Source organism: Pan paniscus, chromosome 14 (genome assembly GCF_029289425.2).
Source record: "Pan paniscus chromosome 14, NHGRI_mPanPan1-v2.0_pri, whole genome shotgun sequence".
Taxonomy (NCBI): Eukaryota; Metazoa; Chordata; class Mammalia; order Primates; family Hominidae; genus Pan; species Pan paniscus.
In genome coordinates this window covers 13,480,470-13,495,419 of record NC_073263.2, presented here as the reverse complement: position 1 = coordinate 13,495,419, position 14,950 = coordinate 13,480,470, and positions in this window count along the sequence as shown.

Sequence of the window (14,950 nt, the reverse complement as noted above, 5' to 3'; positions counted from 1 at the left end):
CATTTCCTATCAACGGAATTGCACAATAGGTGAGCTGTTATGACTGACACAACACGTAGCACAATATTTTCAAGATTCATCCACATTGTAGGCTTACCCACAGGGGGAAACCATTTTTGGGGGGGTTTTAGTAACACCGGGTGTTTTCTCCTTCCTTTCGTCCTTCCTTCCTTCCTTCCTTCCTTCCTTCATTCCTTCCTACCTTCCTTCTTTCTTTCCTTCCTTCCTTCCTTCCTCCTATTTCTCTCTTACTCCTTCTGCCCTCTCTCTTTCATATGCCTTAGGTGCATCCCATATTCTGCGTTTTTTGGGAGAAATCCTCGACAGGTGCAGGAAAATTGTGTTATTGTAACTATTTACCGCTATCTCTCTTTCACGGCTCTCCATCAGTTGTGAACATCTATTGGTTTATCCCAAGTCACTAAGCATATTCTTATTAGGTACACCTGTTTTTCCTTATACAGCTGTTTCTGGAGTATAGGGTCGCATACTCATAAACCCACTGTAACTCAGAAACGCATCTAATATTCCAATAATCCCATCATAACGTTGAAAAATCATAAATCAAACCACCGTAAGTCACGGTGTGTCCGTGGATATGGGCGTCATCAATTCCATTGTATTCAGTAATGCTGTACACCATTAACAATGGCAGACTGATTGGGAGTGGATATTGATAGCATTATAAAAGTCAGTTATTAGAGGGATACTTCTTTAACCTGACTGAAGAACTGATCTAATGGCTTTAGTACAGTGCATGATTATGTGAGATGTTTTGAGACAGAGTAGTACATTTGTGAATGAAGTTTTTTCACTTAGTAGGAACCATTGTGTGTGGAAAAGTGAGAAAATTGCTTTCTGCTGTAGAGTCTGGCATTCATTGTAGACTTAAGCTTATTTTTCTGTGAGCAAATCTTATTCAATAAAATACTACTCTTTATACTAAAAAACAAAAACAGTGGTGATGTGTGGTCATTATGCTCAGCAAACTAATCCAGGGAAAGAAAACCAAACGCCACATTCTCACTTATAATGAGAGCTGAAAAATGAGATGACATGGACACAGGAAGGGGAACAACACTCACTGGGGCCTTTCGGGAGGCAGAGCGTTAAGAAAAACAGCTACTGCATGCTGGGCTTAATAGCTAGGTGATGGGTTGACAGGTGCAACAAACCACCATGGCACACGTTTACCTTAGTAACAAATCTGCACATCCTGCACATATACCCCAGAACTTAGAAACGAAACGAAACAAAAGAAAACGAAAAAGCAATAGCAAAACGCTAAAGGCAAAATAAAGTTTCAAACTCAGAACGTGACAGACCAATGTTTGGTTCAAATCATGGTTCTCAACCCAGGTGCCATAAGGCCAGGATAAAGAATTTGATTACATATTGTAAATAAGACATGCAGCAAATGACCAGAAAGATTATTCTCAACATATGTGTGTCTTCTAATTCAATGGTGACGCTATCTACCGGGACATAGCTTTAGATTCCAAAGGGCCGAGTCCCGCCAGACAGGCCTCCCACACTAATAACAATGGGAAGCCCCACGTTGTTTTACCTGTGCTTCTCAGCAACTGGCTATAAATCAGGTTGCCACCACTCCCAGATTTAGTTGCATTCATTGGCTGGAAGAGCTCACAGCACGCAGGGAAACACTTACATTTGCCGTTGTATTTTAGCGGACTTTGCCAAAAGTTCAGAAATAAATGCGGGGCCCGGCGTGTGGGGAGGGGTGCACTACCTTCCAGGAAGTGTTATCCACAAGCTCTCTGAACCCAGTCCTTTTGGGTTTTTATGGAGACCTCATTCTATAGGCATGACGGGTTAAACCATAGGCTATTGGTGATCAACTCCACCTGAGGCTCTCAACCCTCCCTGGAAATTGGGGTTGAGGCTTTGCCATTCTCAGTCTGACTAAAAGAATTTACCCAAACGGAATTTTAAAACAGATGAGCATAACTGGAATCTTAATTAGATGATTGGATTATCTGGAGCCACACCTTGATATTCCTAACCCGAGCACCCTCATCCAACGAATGCTCCACCCAACTGGCTCCCAAGTCTCTACGTGGTTCCAGAGCAAAAGAATGTTTCTACAACGCATATCTCCACCTTTTCTTCAAAGTCTTTTCCCTTACACGGAAAGACTTCTTAAACTGCCATGCATCCGGATCAGGGGGAGGTATTGTTACACCGCAGATCTGTGGATCTCCGGGGTTTGATTGTGGCAAGGATGCTGCTGGTGTCAAAACCACAACGTGGGAACCACAGAACCACTAGTTGGTTTTCAGTGTTTCAGTGCATACAATTCCTAATATATCTGGCCAAGAAAACTTGTAAGTTCTTAGATTGTCCCAAAGGTGGCGCATGAAATCAAAGCAGGAGAACAGTTTCCTACGAGGTGTAGCCTGGGAAAGTTGGGGGTGACTGATGGAAAGGAGGAGTGAAGCTCCGCCCTTTCCGCTGCTAGGCTGCGCCCGAGGCTATTTAAACCCACCCTGGCTGGCCTGTACTCAGATCTTCGCGGAGCGGATCAGCGGCCGGAGCGGTTGGCGGACTCTGCGTTGACTTGGAGCTCACAGCGTCTTGCGACTTGGAAGCGGATTCAGAGGACAGGACAGAACACTTGGGCAAGTGAATCTCTGTCTGTCTGTCTGTCTGTCTGTCTGTCTGTCTCATTGGTTGGTTGATTTCCATTTTCTTAAGGGGCACATACCTCACACCGCACACACACACACACACGCACACACACTCCTTCCTTCTGCGAGTTAGAAAATTAGTAGGGGCCCCTGGGAGCTGCAGGTTTCCTAATCATGTCTGCACCTAAGAACAGTAGGGTCTTGTCCGGCTCTTCTTATGAACGGTCCCCCAGCACGGACTCCCCAAGGTCCATGCGAGCCTCACCCAGCTTCTCCCTCTCCCCTCTCAGAAACTCAGGCTTCAGGGGAAGCTCCTCACCAGGGATCCGGAGCTACCATTCACCATCCCCTAGGGCTTCACCACACTCACCTCTGTCATCACCAGAATCCCACAAGCTCCCATTTCCCTGTCCTCACCGTGATGGGCAATCAATGAAGCCATTGGGCTCTCCCGTGTCCTCCTCTGAGGATTCCTCAGAGTCCCCACGTTCATCAATAATATACCACATGTTCTTACTGCCATCACCCAGCAGCTCACCCCCAGCTCTCGGGGGATCTCCTGTGTCTCCCAGCTACTCTCCAAACAACCCCAGATTTCAGCTGGAGTCAGCCCCCCACACCCGGGAATCACCTACAAACTCACGAGCCTCACGGTGCTCCACCCCTGTGTCTTTCATCTCTTCACCCCCAGGCCTCAGGGACTCTCCTGTGGCTCCCAGTTACTCTCCAGCCATCCCCAGGTTCCTGCGGGAGTCAGCCCCATGCACCCAGGAGTCCCCCAGAGACTCACACGTCTCGGGAGAATATGAGCGGTCCCCCAGCCCTGACTCCTCAAGATTCATGCCTGCCTCACCCAGCTTCTCCCTCTCCCCTCCCAGAAACTCAGACCCAAGGGGCAGCTCCTCACCAGGGATGTGGAAGTACTCTACATCACCCCGCAGGGCTTCACCACTCTCACATCCATCATCAACAGAATTCCACAACTTTACGTTTCCCTTTCCTAACCAAGCAGGACAGTCACTCATGTCATTGTGTTCTCCCGTGTCCTCCTCTGGAGATTCTTCACAGTCACCTCATTCATCAATAATATACCATATGTTCTTACTGCCATCATCCAGCAGCTCACCCCCAGCCACCCATGACTCTCCTGTCTGTCCCAGCTACTCTCCAACTACGCCCAGATTTCAGCGGGAGTCTCTACCCCACACCCCAGAAACACCTACAAACTCACAGACCTCAGTGAGATCCTCGCCAGTCTCTCTCACGTCTTCACCCCCAGCCCTTACGGACCCTCCAGTCTGTCCCAGCTACTCTCCAACCACGCCCACATTTCAGCGCGGGTCAGTTCCAGGAACCCAGGGATCACCACCAAGCCCACCACTTTCACTGAGTTACTCCCCAGTCTCTAGCACGTCTTTATCTCCAACCCTCAGGGACTCGCCTGTCTGTCCCAGCTACTCTCCAAACACGCCCACACTTCAGCGGGAGTCCGTTGCAGGCACCCAGAAATCACCACCAAACTCACCAATTTCACTGCGTTACTCCCCAGTCTCTCTCATGTCTTCACCATCCCTCAGGGACTCTCCCGTCTGTCCCAGCTACTCTCCAACCACGCCCACATTTCAGCTGCAGTCAGTTCCAGGCACCCCGGAATCACCACCAAACTCCCCAATTTCACTCAGTTACTCCTCACTCTCTAGCACGTCTTTATCTCCAACCCTCAGGGACTCTCCTGTGTGTCCCAGCTACTCTCCAACCACGCCCACACTTCAGCAGGAGTCAGTTCCAAGCACCCAGGAAGCACCACCAAACTCCCCAATTTCACTCACTTACTCTCCAGTCTCTCTCATGTCTTCACCAGCCCTCAGGGACTCTCCTGTCTGTCCCAGCTACTCTCCAACCACGCACACATTTCAGCTGGAGTCAGTTCCAGGCACCCCGGAGTCACCACCAAACTCACCAGTTTCACTGAGGTACTCCCCGGTCTCTCTCATGTCTTCACCCCCAGCCCTCAGGGACTCTCCTGTGTGTCCCAGCTACTCTCCAACCATGCCCAGATTTCAGCGGGAGTCAGTTCCAGGCACCCAGGTATCACCACCAAACTCAGCAGTTTCGCTGAGTTACTCCCCAGTCTCTGTCATTTCTTCACCCCCAGCCCCCTGGGACTCTCCTGTCTGTCCCAGCTACTCTCCCACCACGCCCAGATTTCAGCGGCACTCAGCCTCCCACACTCCGGAATCACCTACAGACTCACAGACTTCACTGAAGTCCTCCCTGGTCTCTCTCAGGTCTTTGCCCTCAGCCCACAGGGACTCCTGTGTCTCTTTCAGCTACTCTCAAAACTTCGCTAGATTCCAGCTGGAGTCAGTTCCAGGCACCCACGATACACCACCGAACTCACGAATTTCACTGACTTACTCCCCAGTCTCCCTCATGTTCTCACCCCCAGCCCTCAAGGACTCTTCTGTCTCTCTCAGCTACACTCCGACCATCTCCAGATTTCACCTGGAGTCAGCTTCCCGCACCCAGGAATCACCTACAAACTCACGGACCTTACTGCAACCCTCCCCCATTTCTTTCACCTCTTCACCCCCTGCCTTCAGGGACTCTCCTGGGTCTCCCAGCTTCTCTCCAGCCTTCCCCAGATTTCTGCCACAGTCAGCCCCAGGCACCCAGGACAACCCTAGACACTCACAGGCCTCACGAGACTATCTCCCTATGACCTGTACCTATACAGGGATGGCTCCCACGCATCCCTCAGTGACCCCAAACCCATCTCCACTTACACTCAGACACTCCCAGGGCCTGACAGCTACTCCCCGTTATTGTCCTTCAGTTCGAAGCCCTGGCCAATCTACTAGCCCACATGACGCAGTTACCTGGCCATTTCTCCACGGTTCCCGTGAGGGCCCCACACCCAGCCGCACAAGAGCCCCTCCTGCATTCCGTCCTCACACGCAGGCTTGTCCATCTACTTGCTACTGTCACACTCTTGCCAGCAGAAGAGGCCCCTGTAATGGCCGATATCACCACCCAGTCTATCCTCACCCCACAGCTGTGCAGCGGGACCCTCTTGCTGGCCCACGTGGCTGCCAGAGCCCATGCTGGCACGACGCTCCAGCAGGTCGGCGTCCCTGCGGGCCACACTACCGGTGACATGGCTAGCATGACCCTCCTTCCTGGCAGTGACACTGTTGATGTGAACCCCAGTTTCACATCTGTCATTTGTAAATAGGACCATTTTCCCTTTTCGCTCTCCCTTCCATTCACAGGGCTTCTCATTCTCTCTCTTTCTGCCTCCGTTTCAGATATTTACTCACCTTTTTCTCTCTCACTATGTCTGCCGTGGTCTCCATGAGAGTGCGCCACAGAAGATTCCCCCATTAAAAGTCATGAATTGAGTGGCTTTTAGTATACCTGTGTTGGTGCACATTCAATTTTAATTCGCAATCCATTGTAGAACGTCTTATCACCCCCGACCAGAGAAAAACCCTGTAGACATTAGTCACTCCTCATTCTGTCTCAAACCTTCTCCCTGACCCTCAGCCCTAGGTAGCAACTACCTAGTGCGATAAATCCCATATGCATAGATTTCCATATTGTGGACATTTCCTATCAACGGAATTGCACAATAGGTGAGCTGTTATGACTGACACAACACGTAGCACAATATTTTCAAGATTCATCCACATTGTAGGCTTACCCACAGGGGGAAACCATTTTTGGGGGGGTTTTAGTAACACCGGGTGTTTTCTCCTTCCTTTCGTCCTTCCTTCCTTCCTTCCTTCCTTCCTTCCTTCCTTCCTTCCTTCCTTCATTCCTTCCTACCTTCCTTCTTTCTTTCCTTCCTTCCTTCCTTCCTCCTATTTCTCTCTTACTCCTTCTGCCCTCTCTCTTTCATATGCCTTAGGTGCATCCCATATTCTGCGTTTTTTGGGAGAAATCCTCGACAGGTGCAGGAAAATTGTGTTATTGTAACTATTTACCGCTATCTCTCTTTCACGGCTCTCCATCAGTTGTGAACATCTATTGGTTTATCCCAAGTCACTAAGCATATTCTTATTAGGTACACCTGTTTTTCCTTATACAGCTGTTTCTGGGGTATAGGGTCGCATACTCATAAACCTACTGTAACTCAGAAACGCATCTAATATTCCAATAATCCCATCATAACGTTGAAAAATCATAAATCAAACCACCGTAAGTCACGGTGTGTCCGTGGATATGGGCGTCATCAATTCCATTGTATTCAGTAATGCTGTACACCATTAACAATGGCAGACTGATTGGGAGTGGATATTGATAGCATTATAAAAGTCAGTTATTAGAGGGATACTTCTTTAACCTGACTGAAGAACTGATCTAATGGCTTTAGTACAGTGCATGATTATGTGAGATGTTTTGAGACAGAGTAGTACATTTGTGAATGAAGTTTTTTCACTTAGTAGGAACCATTGTGTGTGGAAAAGTGAGGAAATTGCTTTCTGCTGTAGAGTCTGGCATTCATTGTAGACTTAAGCTTATTTTTCTGTGAGCAAATCTTATTCAATAAAATACTACTCTTTATACTAAAAAACAAAAACAGTGGTGATGTGTGGTCATTATGCTCAGCAAACTAATCCAGGGAAAGAAAACCAAACGCCACATTCTCACTTATAATGAGAGCTGAAAAATGAGATGACATGGACACAGGAAGGGGAACAACACTCACTGGGGCCTTTCGGGAGGCAGAGCGTTAAGAAAAACAGCTACTGCATGCTGGGCTTAATAGCTAGGTGATGGGTTGACAGGTGCAACAAACCACCATGGCACACGTTTACCTTAGTAACAAATCTGCACATCCTGCACATATACCCCAGAACTTAGAAACGAAACGAAACAAAAGAAAACGAAAAAGCAATAGCAAAACGCTAAAGGCAAAATAAAGTTTCAAACTCAGAACGTGACAGACCAATGTTTGGTTCAAATCATGGTTCTCAACCCAGGTGCCATAAGGCCAGGATAAAGAATTTGATTACATATTGTAAATAAGACATGCAGCAAATGACCAGAAAGATTATTCTCAACATATGTGTGTCTTCTAATTCAATGGTGACGCTATCTACCGGGACATAGCTTTAGATTCCAAAGGGCCGAGTCCCGCCAGACAGGCCTCCCACACTAATAACAATGGGAAGCCCCACGTTGTTTTACCTGTGCTTCTCAGCAACTGGCTATAAATCAGGTTGCCACCACTCCCAGATTTAGTTGCATTCATTGGCTGGAAGAGCTCACAGCACGCAGGGAAACACTTACATTTGCCGTTGTATTTTAGCGGACTTTGCCAAAAGTTCAGAAATAAATGCGGGGCCCGGCGTGTGGGGAGGGGTGCACTACCTTCCAGGAAGTGTTATCCACAAGCTCTCTGAACCCAGTCCTTTTGGGTTTTTATGGAGACCTCATTCTATAGGCATGACGGGTTAAACCATAGGCTATTGGTGATCAACTCCACCTGAGGCTCTCAACCCTCCCTGGAAATTGGGGTTGAGGCTTTGCCATTCTCAGTCTGACTAAAAGAATTTACCCAAACGGAATTTTAAAACAGATGAGCATAACTGGAATCTTAATTAGATGATTGGATTATCTGGAGCCACACCTTGATATTCCTAACCCGAGCACCCTCATCCAACGAATGCTCCACCCAACTGGCTCCCAAGTCTCTACGTGGTTCCAGAGCAAAAGAATGTTTCTACAACGCATATCTCCACCTTTTCTTCAAAGTCTTTTCCCTTACACGGAAAGACTTCTTAAACTGCCATGCATCCGGATCAGGGGGAGGTATTGTTACACCGCAGATCTGTGGATCTCCGGGGTTTGATTGTGGCAAGGATGCTGCTGGTGTCAAAACCACAACGTGGGAACCACAGAACCACTAGTTGGTTTCCAGTGTTTCAGTGCATACAATTCCTAATATATCTGGCCAAGAAAACTTGTAAGTTCTTAGATTGTCCCAAAGGTGGCGCATGAAATCAAAGCAGGAGAACAGTTTCCTACGAGGTGTAGCCTGGGAAAGTTGGGGGTGACTGATGGAAAGGAGGAGTGAAGCTCCGCCCTTTCCGCTGCTAGGCTGCGCCCGAGGCTATTTAAACCCACCCTGGCTGGCCTGTACTCAGATCTTCGCGGAGCGGATCAGCGGCCGGAGCGGTTGGCGGACTCTGCGTTGACTTGGAGCTCACAGCGTCTTGCGACTTGGAAGCGGATTCAGAGGACAGGACAGAACACTTGGGCAAGTGAATCTCTGTCTGTCTGTCTGTCTGTCTGTCTGTCTGTCTGTCTCATTGGTTGGTTGATTTCCATTTTCTTAAGGGGCACATACCTCACACCGCACACACACACACACACGCACACACACTCCTTCCTTCTGCGAGTTAGAAAATTAGTAGGGGCCCCTGGGAGCTGCAGGTTTCCTAATCATGTCTGCACCTAAGAACAGTAGGGTCTTGTCCGGCTCTTCTTATGAACGGTCCCCCAGCACGGACTCCCCAAGGTCCATGCGAGCCTCACCCAGCTTCTCCCTCTCCCCTCTCAGAAACTCAGGCTTCAGGGGAAGCTCCTCACCAGGGATCCGGAGCTACCATTCACCATCCCCTAGGGCTTCACCACACTCACCTCTGTCATCACCAGAATCCCACAAGCTCCCATTTCCCTGTCCTCACCGTGATGGGCAATCAATGAAGCCATTGGGCTCTCCCGTGTCCTCCTCTGAGGATTCCTCAGAGTCCCCACGTTCATCAATAATATACCACATGTTCTTACTGCCATCACCCAGCAGCTCACCCCCAGCTCTCGGGGGATCTCCTGTGTCTCCCAGCTACTCTCCAAACAACCCCAGATTTCAGCTGGAGTCAGCCCCCCACACCCGGGAATCACCCACAAACTCACGAGCCTCACGGTGCTCCACCCCTGTGTCTTTCATCTCTTCACCCCCAGGCCTCAGGGACTCTCCTGTGGCTCCCAGTTACTCTCCAGCCATCCCCAGGTTCCTGCGGGAGTCAGCCCCATGCACCCAGGAGTCCCCCAGAGACTCACACGTCTCGGGAGAATATGAGCGGTCCCCCAGCCCTGACTCCTCAAGATTCATGCCTGCCTCACCCAGCTTCTCCCTCTCCCCTCCCAGAAACTCAGACCCAAGGGGCAGCTCCTCACCAGGGATGTGGAAGTACTCTACATCACCCCGCAGGGCTTCACCACTCTCACATCCATCATCAACAGAATTCCACAACTTTACGTTTCCCTTTCCTAACCAAGCAGGACAGTCACTCATGTCATTGTGTTCTCCCGTGTCCTCCTCTGGAGATTCTTCACAGTCACCTCATTCATCAATAATATACCATATGTTCTTACTGCCATCATCCAGCAGCTCACCCCCAGCCACCCATGACTCTCCTGTCTGTCCCAGCTACTCTCCAACTACGCCCAGATTTCAGCGGGAGTCTCTACCCCACACCCCAGAAACACCTACAAACTCACAGACCTCAGTGAGATCCTCGCCAGTCTCTCTCACGTCTTCACCCCCAGCCCTTACGGACCCTCCAGTCTGTCCCAGCTACTCTCCAACCACGCCCACATTTCAGCGCGGGTCAGTTCCAGGAACCCAGGGATCACCACCAAGCCCACCACTTTCACTGAGTTACTCCCCAGTCTCTAGCACGTCTTTATCTCCAACCCTCAGGGACTCGCCTGTCTGTCCCAGCTACTCTCCAAACACGCCCACACTTCAGCGGGAGTCCGTTGCAGGCACCCAGAAATCACCACCAAACTCACCAATTTCACTGCGTTACTCCCCAGTCTCTCTCATGTCTTCACCATCCCTCAGGGACTCTCCCGTCTGTCCCAGCTACTCTCCAACCACGCCCACATTTCAGCTGCAGTCAGTTCCAGGCACCCCGGAATCACCACCAAACTCCCCAATTTCACTCAGTTACTCCTCACTCTCTAGCACGTCTTTATCTCCAACCCTCAGGGACTCTCCTGTGTGTCCCAGCTACTCTCCAACCACGCCCACACTTCAGCAGGAGTCAGTTCCAAGCACCCAGGAAGCACCACCAAACTCCCCAATTTCACTCACTTACTCTCCAGTCTCTCTCATGTCTTCACCAGCCCTCAGGGACTCTCCTGTCTGTCCCAGCTACTCTCCAACCACGCACACATTTCAGCTGGAGTCAGTTCCAGGCACCCCGGAGTCACCACCAAACTCACCAGTTTCACTGAGGTACTCCCCGGTCTCTCTCATGTCTTCACCCCCAGCCCTCAGGGACTCTCCTGTGTGTCCCAGCTACTCTCCAACCATGCCCAGATTTCAGCGGGAGTCAGTTCCAGGCACCCAGGTATCACCACCAAACTCAGCAGTTTCGCTGAGTTACTCCCCAGTCTCTGTCATTTCTTCACCCCCAGCCCCCTGGGACTCTCCTGTCTGTCCCAGCTACTCTCCCACCACGCCCAGATTTCAGCGGCACTCAGCCTCCCACACTCCGGAATCACCTACAGACTCACAGACTTCACTGAAGTCCTCCCTGGTCTCTCTCAGGTCTTTGCCCTCAGCCCACAGGGACTCCTGTGTCTCTTTCAGCTACTCTCAAAACTTCGCTAGATTCCAGCTGGAGTCAGTTCCAGGCACCCACGATACACCACCGAACTCACGAATTTCACTGACTTACTCCCCAGTCTCCCTCAAGTTCTCACCCCCAGCCCTCAAGGACTCTTCTGTCTCTCTCAGCTACACTCCGACCATCTCCAGATTTCACCTGGAGTCAGCTTCCCGCACCCAGGAATCACCTACAAACTCACGGACCTTACTGCAACCCTCCCCCATTTCTTTCACCTCTTCACCCCCTGCCTTCAGGGACTCTCCTGGGTCTCCCAGCTTCTCTCCAGCCTTCCCCAGATTTCTGCCACAGTCAGCCCCAGGCACCCAGGACAACCCTAGACACTCACAGGCCTCACGAGACTATCTCCCTATGACCTGTACCTATACAGGGATGGCTCCCACGCATCCCTCAGTGACCCCAAACCCATCTCCACTTACACTCAGACACTCCCAGGGCCTGACAGCTACTCCCCGTTATTGTCCTTCAGTTCGAAGCCCTGGCCAATCTACTAGCCCACATGACGCAGTTACCTGGCCATTTCTCCACGGTTCCCGTGAGGGCCCCACACCCAGCCGCACAAGAGCCCCTCCTGCATTCCGTCCTCACACGCAGGCTTGTCCATCTACTTGCTACTGTCACACTCTTGCCAGCAGAAGAGGCCCCTGTAATGGCCGATATCACCACCCAGTCTATCCTCACCCCACAGCTGTGCAGCGGGACCCTCTTGCTGGCCCACGTGGCTGCCAGAGCCCATGCTGGCACGACGCTCCAGCAGGTCGGCGTCCCTGCGGGCCACACTACCGGTGACATGGCTAGCATGACCCTCCTTCCTGGCAGTGACACTGTTGATGTGAACCCCAGTTTCACATCTGTCATTTGTAAATAGGACCATTTTCCCTTTTCGCTCTCCCTTCCATTCACAGGGCTTCTCATTCTCTCTCTTTCTGCCTCCGTTTCAGATATTTACTCACCTTTTTCTCTCTCACTATGTCTGCCGTGGTCTCCATGAGAGTGCGCCACAGAAGATTCCCCCATTAAAAGTCATGAATTGAGTGGCTTTTAGTATACCTGTGTTGGTGCACATTCAATTTTAATTCGCAATCCATTGTAGAACGTCTTATCACCCCCGACCAGAGAAAAACCCTGTAGACATTAGTCACTCCTCATTCTGTCTCAAACCTTCTCCCTGACCCTCAGCCCTAGGTAGCAACTACCTAGTGCGATAAATCCCATATGCATAGATTTCCATACTGTGGACATTTCCTATCAACGGAATTGCACAATAGGTGAGCTGTTATGACTGACACAACATGTAGCACAATATTTTCAAGATTCATCCACATTGTAGGCTTACCCACAGTGGGAAACCATTTTTTGGGGGGGTTTTAGTAACACCGGGTGTTTTCTCCTTCCTTTCGTCCTTCCTTCCTTCCTTCCTTCCTTCCTTCATTCCTTCCTACCTTCCTTCTTTCTTTCCTTCCTTCCTTCCTTCCTCCTATTTCTCTCTTACTCCTTCTGCCCTCTCTCTTTCATATGCCTTAGGTGCATCCCATATTCTGCGTTTTTTGGGAGAAATCCTCGACAGGTGCAGGAAAATTGTGTTATTGTAACTATTTACCGCTATCTCTCTTTCACGGCTCTCCATCAGTTGTGAACATCTATTGGTTTATCCCAAGTCACTAAGCATATTCTTATTAGGTACACCTGTTTTTCCTTATACAGCTGTTTCTGGAGTATAGGGTCGCATACTCATAAACCCACTGTAACTCAGAAACGCATCTAATATTCCAATAATCCCATCATAACGTTGAAAAATCATAAATCAAACCACCGTAAGTCACGGTGTGTCCGTGGATATGGGCGTCATCAATTCCATTGTATTCAGTAATGCTGTACACCATTAACAATGGCAGACTGATTGGGAGTGGATATTGATAGCATTATAAAAGTCAGTTATTAGAGGGATACTTCTTTAACCTGACTGAAGAACTGATCTAATGGCTTTAGTACAGTGCATGATTATGTGAGATGTTTTGAGACAGAGTAGTACATTTGTGAATGAAGTTTTTTCACTTAGTAGGAACCATTGTGTGTGGAAAAGTGAGAAAATTGCTTTCTGCTGTAGAGTCTGGCATTCATTGTAGACTTAAGCTTATTTTTCTGTGAGCAAATCTTATTCAATAAAATACTACTCTTTATACTAAAAAACAAAAACAGTGGTGATGTGTGGTCATTATGCTCAGCAAACTAATCCAGGGAAAGAAAACCAAACGCCACATTCTCACTTATAATGAGAGCTGAAAAATGAGATGACATGGACACAGGAAGGGGAACAACACTCACTGGGGCCTTTCGGGAGGCAGAGCGTTAAGAAAAACAGCTACTGCATGCTGGGCTTAATAGCTAGGTGATGGGTTGACAGGTGCAACAAACCACCATGGCACACGTTTACCTTAGTAACAAATCTGCACATCCTGCACATATACCCCAGAACTTAGAAACGAAACGAAACAAAAGAAAACGAAAAAGCAATAGCAAAACGCTAAAGGCAAAATAAAGTTTCAAACTCAGAACGTGACAGACCAATGTTTGGTTCAAATCATGGTTCTCAACCCAGGTGCCATAAGGCCAGGATAAAGAATTTGATTACATATTGTAAATAAGACATGCAGCAAATGACCAGAAAGATTATTCTCAACATATGTGTGTCTTCTAATTCAATGGTGACGCTATCTACCGAGACATAGCTTTAGATTCCAAAGGGCCGAGTCCCGCCAGACAGGCCTCCCACACTAATAACAATGGGAAGCCCCACGTTGTTTTACCTGTGCTTCTCAGCAACTGGCTATAAATCAGGTTGCCACCACTCCCAGATTTAGTTGCATTCATTGGCTGGAAGAGCTCACAGCACGCAGGGAAACACTTACATTTGCCGTTGTATTTTAGCGGACTTTGCCAAAAGTTCAGAAATAAATGCGGGGCCCGGCGTGTGGGGAGGGGTGCACTACCTTCCAGGAAGTGTTATCCACAAGCTCTCTGAACCCAGTCCTTTTGGGTTTTTATGGAGACCTCATTCTATAGGCATGACGGGTTAAACCATAGGCTATTGGTGATCAACTCCACCTGAGGCTCTCAACCCTCCCTGGAAATTGGGGTTGAGGCTTTGCCATTCTCAGTCTGACTAAAAGAATTTACCCAAACGGAATTTTAAAACAGATGAGCATAACTGGAATCTTAATTAGATGATTGGATTATCTGGAGCCACACCTTGATATTCCTAACCCGAGCACCCTCATCCAACGAATGCTCCACCCAACTGGCTCCCAAGTCTCTACGTGGTTCCAGAGCAAAAGAATGTTTCTACAACGCATATCTCCACCTTTTCTTCAAAGTCTTTTCCCTTACACGGAAAGACTTCTTAAACGGCCATGCATCCGGATCAGGGGGAGGTATTGTTACACCGCAGATCTGTGGATCTCCGGGGTTTGATTGTGGCAAGGATGCTGCTGGTGTCAAAACCACAACGTGGGAACCACAGAACCACTAGTTGGTTTCCAGTGTTTCAGTGCATACAATTCCTAATATATCTGGCCAAGAAAACTTGTAAGTTCTTAGATTGTCCCAAAGGTGGCGCATGAAATCAAAGCAGGAGAACAGTTTCCTACGAGGTGTAGC